General features: G+C 56.1%; 1 long non-coding RNA gene across 1 annotated transcript in view; it reads right to left on the bottom strand.

The window, feature by feature from the left end:
* Positions 1–6,756: 6,756 nt before the first annotated feature.
* The window catches only part of LOC129145023 (uncharacterized), a 78,919-nt gene continuing 75,380 nt past the window's right edge, over positions 6,757–10,295 (bottom strand). Inside the window, exon 3 of the long non-coding RNA XR_008549997.1 lies at positions 6,757–6,935. This is a non-coding gene — a long non-coding RNA (uncharacterized LOC129145023). The remainder of the gene's footprint in view (positions 6,936–10,295) is intronic.

Below are 10,295 nucleotides of genomic sequence, written 5' to 3'. Positions count from 1 at the left end.
AGAGCAGCAGAGGGAAGGTGGCCTTCAGGAAGACACGGGGGGAGGGACAGAGAAAACCTGCGGCAGAAACTCAGGAAGGGCAGATGGGCCGCAAGACTCTGAGCACAGCCCGGGAGGTCGGGGTTGGAGGAAAGGGTCCCAGGGAGGTAGAAGAGGAAAGCAAGTTCCCACCCCCGCAGGTGTCTCCCCCATCCTGAGCGGGCTCCTCACCCCATTCCAGAGCCTCGGGGGCGGCGCTCAGCAGGGGGCAGATGAGGCTGTGATGTGAGTGATGGGCGCTGAGTGGGGCCCAGATTTGCGGTGCTTGGGGGGGCTGGCGCAGCTCCCAGACCAGGAGGGGGGTGGACTGGGCATATGCAGGCCGGACAGGCAATGGGGAAGGGAGGGGTATCTCGTGGAGGAAGGCCCTGGCTTTCTTCTCAGAGCCCCAGAAGAGTCCAGGTGAGTAAAGACTCAGGGTGGGTGCTGGGGGATTTGAGGAGGCATCTGTGTAGGGCCTGTCTTGTCTGCAGAGTACAGGATGGGCCCCTGAAGAAGTGTCACATGCTAGTAGGGACTAGGTGTGCATGCTGCAAACCTCCTGAAATTGCCCAGTGTGTACATGCATGCGTGTGTGTGTGTGTGTGTGTGTGTGCCTGTGCACAAGTACACACCACCCCCAGGCCAGCATTCATACCCAGGACAAACCACTGAGAGGTAGCAGGATGTACCTACTCAGCAGTTTGAGCACCTACTATGCGCTGCAACTTGCCTGACCCATTCACACACTCAGTCACACCCCACACAACTCTCAGACCACCCGCCACTGTCACACGCTCTCACACCTTCATCACCACACAAACTCACACGTCACTCATACTTGCACACATCCCAAGTCCCAGTCAGACGGAACATAATGCACCCCACTCACAATCAAATCTCAGTCACAAATAGCCACCAGCCCCTGGTCAGCCCTCTCCCAGTTTCTCAGAGTGGAAGTCGGGCCATCGGTGCAGACCTAACTCAGCTCACCGGATCTCAGTCTCCCCACACCTGGCTCATGCGCACCAGCACAGGCGTACAAGCACACACCTACACGCGCACACATACATCGCTCAGTTTGGCAAGTGGTGGGGATAACCCCAGAGATCAGGAGCTGGGCATCCAGGGCTTGGTTTTGAAGAGAGAAAAAGACAGGTTCAGGGAAGCAGATCTGTGACCCAAGTGCCAGAGTCTAGCGAGGTCAGCCATGGAGTCCAGATCTCTTGTGGGGACAACCCGGCCCATTCGGCTGACTCGAGCCCCTCCCACACCATCTCCAGACATCCTTCTCCTCTCTGCCAGGGTCCAGTCCCCTTCAGTCCCTACAGCCACCCCCTCCCCGGCCCCCCTCCTGTCAGCTCATTCTCTTTCCATCTGCATCCCTCTCCTCCCCCTCTCCGACCCCCCCATCCCCGCCCCCCAGCCTTGGTGATAAAAGAGCCAGATTGGAGCGGGTGCCACGCAGCTTCATTCCCCACCATATGGGCCCAAAAGCCAAATCGTCAGCTAAGCGATTAAATCAAGTATGTCGAACAAAATGTTATGAACTGACATTATGGGTATATAATTTTATGCCATTTGTTGCCATCTGTTTATCTAAACAGCCCCCATTCCACACAGACATACAGACTCACACCTTTCCTCCTACGGACCCCACTCCTCAGGACCCCTCCAACCCCCAATCAGAGCCAAGGGTCATGGACAAGAAGACATGTGCCTGGAATTGGAGGACTGGGGGCTCTGGGGGATCAGAGGGAATAAAAGGGTGGGGGTCAGCAGTCTCAGAAGATGGGGGGTTGGGAAAGTAGGGGTCAGCTTTGCTCCCTGGCCTGGGAGGGGCCGAGGCACGTGGGGAACAGGAAGGAGTCAGGAGTCCCAGGCATAGAGAGTGTGGCTAGGCTGCAGGACAAGCGCCATGGACCAGGGCCAGGGGAGCCTCTCTGGCAAGCCTCCAGCCTGGCACGTGTGAGTGAGTGTGTGTGCGGGCAGGCACGCGTGCAGCAGCTGTGCACATCCTGGACTGTGGGAGCTTTCTCTCCCCCTGCCCCTGTCCACCCCTGTCCGCCCCAAGGGCCCAAGACTCTGGGAACCTTGTGGCAAGGGCTTCTTCTCTTGGGACCACAGGCACAGGCCAGGGGTCCAGAAGCTTAGGCCTAAGCTATGCATGTTGCCTCCTCAGGATGAGGCCCCAGGGCAGCTACTCCATTAAGCCTTCTTGTCCTGCCAGGTCCAAACAACTTTAGAGTTTGGAACAGCCCACGAGGTGTGTGGCCTCGTGAGCTTAAGTATAAGCTCTTAGCCACCGATCCTCAGCCCAGCCATCCCCCACCCCGCTGCCTGGCCCCTGACCTGTGCCCACGTCTGTCGCCTGTGCCCACGTCTGTCGCCTCCTGCAGGCCCCGACCTTGTCCACTGCATCTGCCTTAATCTCACCTCTTCGGTCTTTCTCTGTGTGTCTCCCTCACCTCTCTGTAAGTTTTTGTCCCCCATCTCTCAGTCTGTGAGCCTCTGACTCGAGCCTCTGACTCTCTGGGCCTCAGGAAAGTCCAGCCAGAGGGGTAGCAGATCCAGAGAGGGGTACAGGCCAGCGTGAGATGAGGAGCTGCACAGGGACAGAGTAGGGCAAAGCACTGGCCCCCAGAGACGCCGAGAGTGGATGTTAGTGATCCTGGGGCACTGAGATCCTTGGGGCTCTTTCCAAGGAGCTACAACAAGAAGTGGGAAGAAGGTGAGGGGAGGCCCACATCCCTGAAAGGCTAACCCAGGAGGGTAAGAGGGTAAAAGCCCAGCTGAACATGTGCATTGGGAAGAGGTGGGAAACATCTCCCAGGGTTTGTTAAAACACTGCCCCAAGCAGGCACACAGGGGCAGGCCCCCACCCACCCGTGCCCACACATGGCCAGGGTCACAGGATGCTTCCTCAAGGTCACACATACCCTCAATCAAGGATAATGTTGCTTGCAAAACAGTAGCTAGGAGCTCACTGAGCCCCAAGCCAGGCCCTCTAAACCTCAGTCTCTTTCAGGGCTCCCCCAGGTGGGTATGCACAAACGGGCACCCCAAGCCTGGGCTCACCCTCCACAGCATGACACAGCTGCCTGGCCTCTCCCTTGGTCTCTGGCCCTGCTGCGGGGGTGGGGGGAGAGCCAGCCGCAGAGAGAAGAGCCAGGAGTGAGAGAAACCCACGCGGGGCAGAAAGAAACGTCCAGAAAGACAGAAGAGAGAAGACGAGGCTGAGACAGGAGGTGAGGGCACAGACACAGTCAAAGGACAGGGAGAGAAAGAGAAAGACAAAGAGAAGAAAGGCTTGAAGACCGAGCGGCGGCGAGAGCCGCCAGCCAGGAGAGCCAGGGGACGCCGCGGGCGGGCGGGAGGGGGCGCCCGGGCGCACGGAGCAGGGAAGGCGCGGGCGGCGGCTGAGGATGGAAAAGCTCATTTTGCTGGTAATTTACTCTCCTGCTTTTGGGCCGCTCCGCCTGCCGCTGCCGCCCGCCCGGGCTGCCTGTTCCAATATTAGATATAAACAAGTAAACTGTGTAATGGATCACATTAAGCAGGCCTTGCGTCTTGAGGCAGGATTTAATTTGCATGGCAGATTAGCTTGTCTTCCCAGCAAGGCACCCCGGGGCACCCCGAGCTGTAATAGGATCCCGCCTCTTAGAGCCCATTAAGGCAATTGAGAGCGCCTCCTAATCTCCCTCCCCGCCCTGCACCAGCATCCCCTCCTGCTGGACTGGGGAGGGGCTTGTCATGGCCGGACCCCCAGCTTCCAAGCCCCATCTCAGGCTCCATCTCGCCCTGCAAGTGGTGACCCCGAATCTCACGAGTTGCCGGCTTTCCATCTCTTTAACTCAGCACCCAACCTGAGAAACTTTCTCTCTACACACCCCAACTCTGCTTTCAGAGGCCCCCTACTGGGAACTCACTTTTTCCCAATCCCCCCAAATATTTCCAAACTGCAGGCCAGTGGTCTGACCCCCAACTTTTTCTCTTCCTCATGGCTCTCCCATATTTCTCCACCAATCAGGCCAATTGTTAGCGAAGGTCAGGGATTAGAATAGCTTCCATCCCTTTCTGCAATTTTTCATTTCACAATTATTTATCGAGCTTCCTGCATCCTTTATAATATTGTCCCATTACAGAAATCAGAGCAGGACTCAGTATCTGTAAAGATCGGTGTTCAAGGAACGGTTTGATTTTGAACTGGTAAGTAGTTACAACCACCCTCATTCCTGGGTACTTTAAAGATTTATTTATTTATTTATACAAGAACCGTGGTACAGGCCAGATTCACGGGAGGTGAGAGGATTCACCAGAGATAAAGCGGGGAACAGAACAGGCAGACTGACGAAATACACTGCTGAGGGAAGCAACGGGCACGACAGGAGAGGTCCTCTGTGTCATGTGGGACCCTCGCCGGCTGGCCGGGATCGAACCAGCGCTGCAGAGGCTGCAGACAGCTTCACAGCGCTGAGCTCAACCGCCTGCGCCACCTGGGGAGGCCCCATTCGTGGGTACTTCAAAGTTTGTAAGTGCTGCACACACCAGGTCACTAAGTCTCACATATCAGGTCACTTTCAAATCTGCCTCACTCTAAAGGCTGGCAAACAGGGGCCCAGAGAGGAGAAATGACTCGCCCAAGGACAAACCACCACTAAGCTTTAGCTCCAGGACTCAACTCAGGTCTTCCTGCCCCCTGTGCTGCAGTCTTTCTGATATACTCAGTGTTGGGGCCGCTGCTGGGGCCCAGGGAGGGCCAGGACAGTCTCAGGACTAAGGAACATGCCAGGTTCTGTAGCAGGATTAGGTCAGCAATGGCTCCTTCCCACCACTAGACTGGGTGGATGGAACCCATACCATGCCTCAGTTTCCCCACTCACTTAACAGAAGCTGCTCCTGCAGTTACTGAACACGTATTAAGAGGACAAAGTAACCAAAGGCTAGTGGCATCAGAAACTAGAGCAATTAGGGGCAGACATAGAGAGGGACCAGCAGTCTGGGGGAACATCAAGCTGGGTTCCCTCAGCACTGGCGAGCCCTGAGCTGCCTGGTGCTGGACTGGGGAGGGGGGACATGGAGCCGGCAAGAGAGAGGGGGCCCAGTGTGGGTGGGTACGGGGCCAGGCCAGTGGAGAAGGGTCAGTTCAGTCCTGCTCAGCTGACAAAGGGTCCTTGTTGTGGGTAATGGGACTCCCCTGGCAGCTTTATTTGCTGTCAGTGGCTTTTATTAAAGTCTCCTGTTTCAGACCCTCCAACCTCCAGCCATTGTGTGTGTTCCCCCAGGCCCTGCCCCCAGCTCGGGCTAGGCTGACTCTGAGGGCCCCTTGCCCTGTCTCCCCGGCCCCAGGCCCCCCAGCCACCAGCCTCCTACCTCCACCTCCCAGCGAGAGGCTGTGCACTCGAGGGGGAATGTCCCAGCACTCAAACAGACCTTAATCTCCCAACTGTTGTGACTGGTGCCAGGGGCGAGGGCCTCTAGTCAGTCTGGGCAGAATGCACAGAGAGGCACATATATGTGCACCCGTGTGTGTCCTTGAGGGGTGTGCACCCATCTGTTCCTTCCGTTTGTCTCTGCACACAGAAATATGCAGACGCTCTAGGGACATGTGCTATTTAGGATTGAGATGGGGTGGGGGCTACGGTTTGATTCCATAAATAATTAGGGACACCCTCCCTCCCGCCAGGCGCCTGGTCAGTGCTAGGGGTGGGAGGATGGGGAAGTATCTCCCAGCCCAGACTGGGGTATTGGCTCCCTGCTCCCTTCTTTCCTTCCTTTGGCAGGGGAGTGTTAGCCAGGAAGGAAGGGGGCCTGGGAAGCTGGCTCAGCCTTCACCCTGAGGGACTCAGGAGAGCCTCAAATGTACTGAACATCAGCACCCAGATCCAAACCCTTCCTTTGTAACCCAGCACTCCAGCTCTGAACTTAAGCCAGGACCCCAGCGGCTGAGACCTAGGTCACACACTTTCTTCCCAGAGAACACATTTGGGGTTGGGGTGTAGAGAGAGAAACCCAGGCCAGGTTCTTTAGGATGACCCCCTAAAAGGCTAAGTTTGGAGTGAAATGGGTACTTGACCCCAAGAAATCCTTGCTGAGTAGGAGGAAACACATGAGGGGCACAGATGGGAGGACCACAGGCAGGAGCTAGAGGGGCTCAGACCCCACACACGTGTGCACAGAAGAAGGATGAGGTGGTGATTCCTACACGTGTGAGGTCTGAGGTTGGCATAAGGACACAGCCAGCGACTCTCATGTGCAGGTGGGCGCCTGTGTGTGCAAGCATGCACATGGATGCTGGGTCTGTGTCCATAGTTAGGTAGCAGCTCGTGCATCTGTGCCTATCTTTTCTGGGGTGTGAACTCTGGGAGGGCAGCGGCTTGTGGCTTATAGAAGGTGTCAATGTCTGAAGGTGGCTACACGCATTTGGTGTGGAATGTTTGTCCTAAGTGTGTTCGAGGATATGGGAGGGGGATGCAGGGGGTCCACAGTGCTTTCTGGGGTCTTCTGAGCTCCTGGCTCGGCCTGTGCTAGGCCATTTGGGGAGAGCCCGTGCTTTATGGTGCGCGGGTGAAAAATGGAAATGCTAATAAGTAGTCGTTAAGTTGTCTTGCAAAAATGTTAAATGATAAATTGGGTAATGTTATTGTTGAAATGAAATATGTAAAATAAATGAGTTATTTATTTCTAATAAATATTTTGTTTACGATATATTTGTAGGGGTGTTAATTATTTTCCCCCTCAATCGGGGCAACATATAAATTCTAATAAAGCACGGGCCGCGGTGAAGGCAGCGGTGATGGTGGTGGCTCCTTCAGGCCAAGCTGCTGTAGGACCTCGGCCCATGATGGATGCTCCAGACACAAGCGATTGTTCTACTCACGGCTGTTGCAGGATCCCAGATGTGGCCTGTTTTCTCTCTTAAAAAAGAAAAGAAAAAGAAGGGAGAGAGTCAGGGGTGCGGTCTGGGGGAAGACAAATAGGCCAGGGCCTCCACGATGAAGTGACATGGTGTCCCCCAGCCAGGCTCACTCCCTGGTTAGCTGCACAGGCCCTGGGAGTGCACCCCATGCGGGACCCCGACCAGAAATAAATGCACAAGCAAACCAAGTGGTAAAGAAACGGCAAGTCCCCCAGACCCAGCAGCAGCAGGGAGAGCTCACAGCACGTCAGGTGCGAGGTCATTCCCGCGCCCCTCTACCCCAGTCAGGGGCCCTCCTGGAGGGCGGATCTGCTGTTCCCAACACTGATCAAAACTTCCTCCTTCCTCCCTTGAAGGGGAGACCCTCTCCCTCTAGATGCCATCTCTCCTTCTTCTGTGGCTTCTTCTCTGCCCCTTCTTGTGCAGGGCCCTCCCCAGGGTCTCCTGGGAAATCTTGGCTTAGCCCCCTGAGAAGCCATCAGACCAGAAATCCAGCTAGTCTCTGGCTGACCCTGAGGCTGGAGTATGTGTGTAGGGGGTGGGGTGGGGTGGGGTGAGTACATTCCCCTTCAGAACAGGCTGCCTCCCCCCAGGGTGTTATCTCCCCCTGGGTAATAAAACTGCTGAGGCAGGACGGCCTGGTGGGCAGGGACAAGGGCAGGGGCACAGGATGCAGGGCCACTCTGTCCCTGCCGCAGGCACCATCCACCCCTCTCTCTGACCCCCCTCCCCCAACTCCTGGGGCTGATCTGGACTCCACTTTTTCACCACATGGCTCTAGGCTGACCTTCAGCCAGGGACCTCAACTACTTAGCACCCCTTCCTCAGGGTGACAGACCATGGGGGGGGTATACCCCCAAGGGAGCTAGGATTGGTAGATTCAGGAGGTTCTGTGGCTGTCTTAGAGTTGAGTTTGGGGAACCATGTCAAGCAATGCCTCCAAGGCTAGGATCTCCCAACACCTGCTAGAGGGGGGCCTGTACTTCCAGCCACCTACCATTTCCCACTACCCCAACCTAAGTCCTTAGGAGCTGCCTCCCAGAAAGTGGCCCTCTGCACGAACAGGTGTGAGTCACGTCCCCGCGTGTGCAAGTGCCGTGTGTGCAAAAAGCTTTTTGTATGATGACAAGACTTTCAGCATGGGACTCATAAAAAGACAAATAATAGGGAACCCAGCAGAGATGCACTGGCAGGCAGGCCCATTTGGCCCCAGACGAGGATGCTGGACCAGCATGCACAGTTACACGCAGGGCGGTATCGTGCACGTCCAGGTGCAAAGCCCAGCCACACGAGCACAGTCCCACTAACACTAACAACTCACAACTGCTTGTCCAGGGGCGTTTGAGACAGGTCCATGCACAGACAAAAAGGGACATGAAATGTTGCCCAGCTGTGGGGCTTTGATTAGGAGGGAGGGGTAGCAACATTGGGGGGAGGGCGCCCCCTGCTGGAAAGAACAACAGTAGTCCACCCCTCCTCACCCCAGGCCAAAGGATCCAAGCCTGCCCCGCCCTCCTACCAAGGCATGCCCACACCTTCCACTTGTCCACCCAGCTCTGGATAAGCCACCAGTCAGCCTGCATGACTCTGGGTTCTTTTCAAAACGTGCTAAATCTTTGATCATCATTTGTTTAAACTGTATAAATAATCCACCCGGTTTTAATAGGATTTTTCTATGAATCGGCAACAAAGCATGAAATGTGATATTTTCACCATGAGTAGTTGGGAAATTAGTCACCTCTGTCCATGCCTCTCTGCTGGCTGGAGACCCCATTCTGTCTGGTCTCTTTCTCCCCCCCACCTAGGCCCTTCAACTGCTACCACCTCAGTTCCAGCCTTTGGGGGTGGGGGGGCTCCAGGGGGAGAATTCTGCGGTGTCACTCTGGACATACTGGTCATCTCCAGGTCTGAGCGCCAAGTCCCTGCTTCCCAGACTCCTCGGCTGAGGCAGAGCATCTCGAATTCTCTCAGTTCTACTGTGGGCTCCAGTACACCCCACAGTACAGTACTGTGGGGTGGGGTTTCAGGATGGATGGTGGGTTTAGGGAGTTATATGGGGAAGAGTGGTGGGATGAGGCAGAGGTTTGGGGCCATTCACCATTCCCCTCTCTCCCCACTCCCCAGGGTGCTCCACACCCTCATGTGTGCTCCAGGAAGCTGGATTTCTCTCCTGAGGGTCCCACCCAGTCTGGGAACAGCAGAGTCTGAGTGTGAGAGAGAAGGCACTCTTGGTGACAAGGTCAGAGCCAGGGAAACAGGAGATGGGGCATCAGAGATGAGCTTCAGGTTGGGACCAGATAGGAGTCAGGCGTGGGGAAATCTGAGATGGGCCCAGGGCCAAGAACTATATGGACGAGGCAGGGAGAGTAGAGAGTACCTAAATATACCAGCGGGACTTTTCATTTTTTTTTACCTAGGGGAAAAAATGGTTTGGTGCATGGGAAGGAACAATGTAAATTTGAAACCTACAGATAAGAGTCAGCTTTATCTCTCCACAAAAGCAACTTTCAATCCCACTTCCACATGACCCCTGAGCCTGGCCCCAGGCCCCATCCAGCAACCCCAAGCTGCCCTCTTCTGCCTTGGTGCCTTGTTGGAAAAAGGCAGCATCCACACTGGTGACCGAGGGCCCCCAGAGCAGGTGGCCTGAACCACCCGGCCAAGGCCTGGGCCCTCCCAGGTCTCAGGCAGAAGCGGGGGCTCAGTCTTCAGAGCTGAGCATGGCTGGGAGGGAGGAGGATGTGGGGTCCTCTCCTGCACCACAGTCCACGTGCCCCAAGCTGAGAAAGCTCCCTTCCTTTCTGCCCCCTGCCCCTGGCCCGAGATGAATAAAACTCAGGGGGTGGGGGGCGCTATTCATGGAACCAGAGAATGTGTGAGGCGCCCAGCAGCCCCCTCTCATTAGGGGACCCCCGTCAGGTGGCGCTCATTAACTTCAAGTTGTCTCTTGTTTTAAAACTCCGGTGAGGGGGGTGGGGTGGAGGGGCACATTGTCTGGCTGCTGCCCCAGAGAGATTAGGCTCCCAGGGGGAGGGGGCAGGCAAAGGTCCTTTAATTAGTTACTTTCAAAGGTTCCCTGTCCCCTTTCTCTCGGTCCCCCTCCTGCCCCCAACTGGGCCCAGCTTCGAGGGGGCGGTCTTTTCTGCTTGGCAGAGCTGCCTGGTCAGTCAGCTTAAACCCTCAGTCTTTGTTCCCGCCTGAACAATGGGCCAGTGCGTTGGCCACAAGGCCTCGGAGCAGGGCCTTCTTCTGCAAGCTTGGAGCCAACTAAGAGGCTGTACCCGGCATCAGGGTGTATGTATGTGGAGCCCCAGACAGGGCCCTAGCCACCATGAACCCTTTCTGGGCTGAGAGGAAG

This window comes from Talpa occidentalis, unplaced genomic scaffold, assembly GCF_014898055.3.
Source record: "Talpa occidentalis isolate TD23 unplaced genomic scaffold, MPIMG_talOcc4v2.1 talOcc4.8, whole genome shotgun sequence".
Lineage (NCBI taxonomy): Eukaryota > Metazoa > Chordata > Mammalia > Eulipotyphla > Talpidae > Talpa > Talpa occidentalis.
Note: the sequence above shows the minus strand (reverse complement) of the source record. Positions and strands in the feature narration are given on the sequence as shown.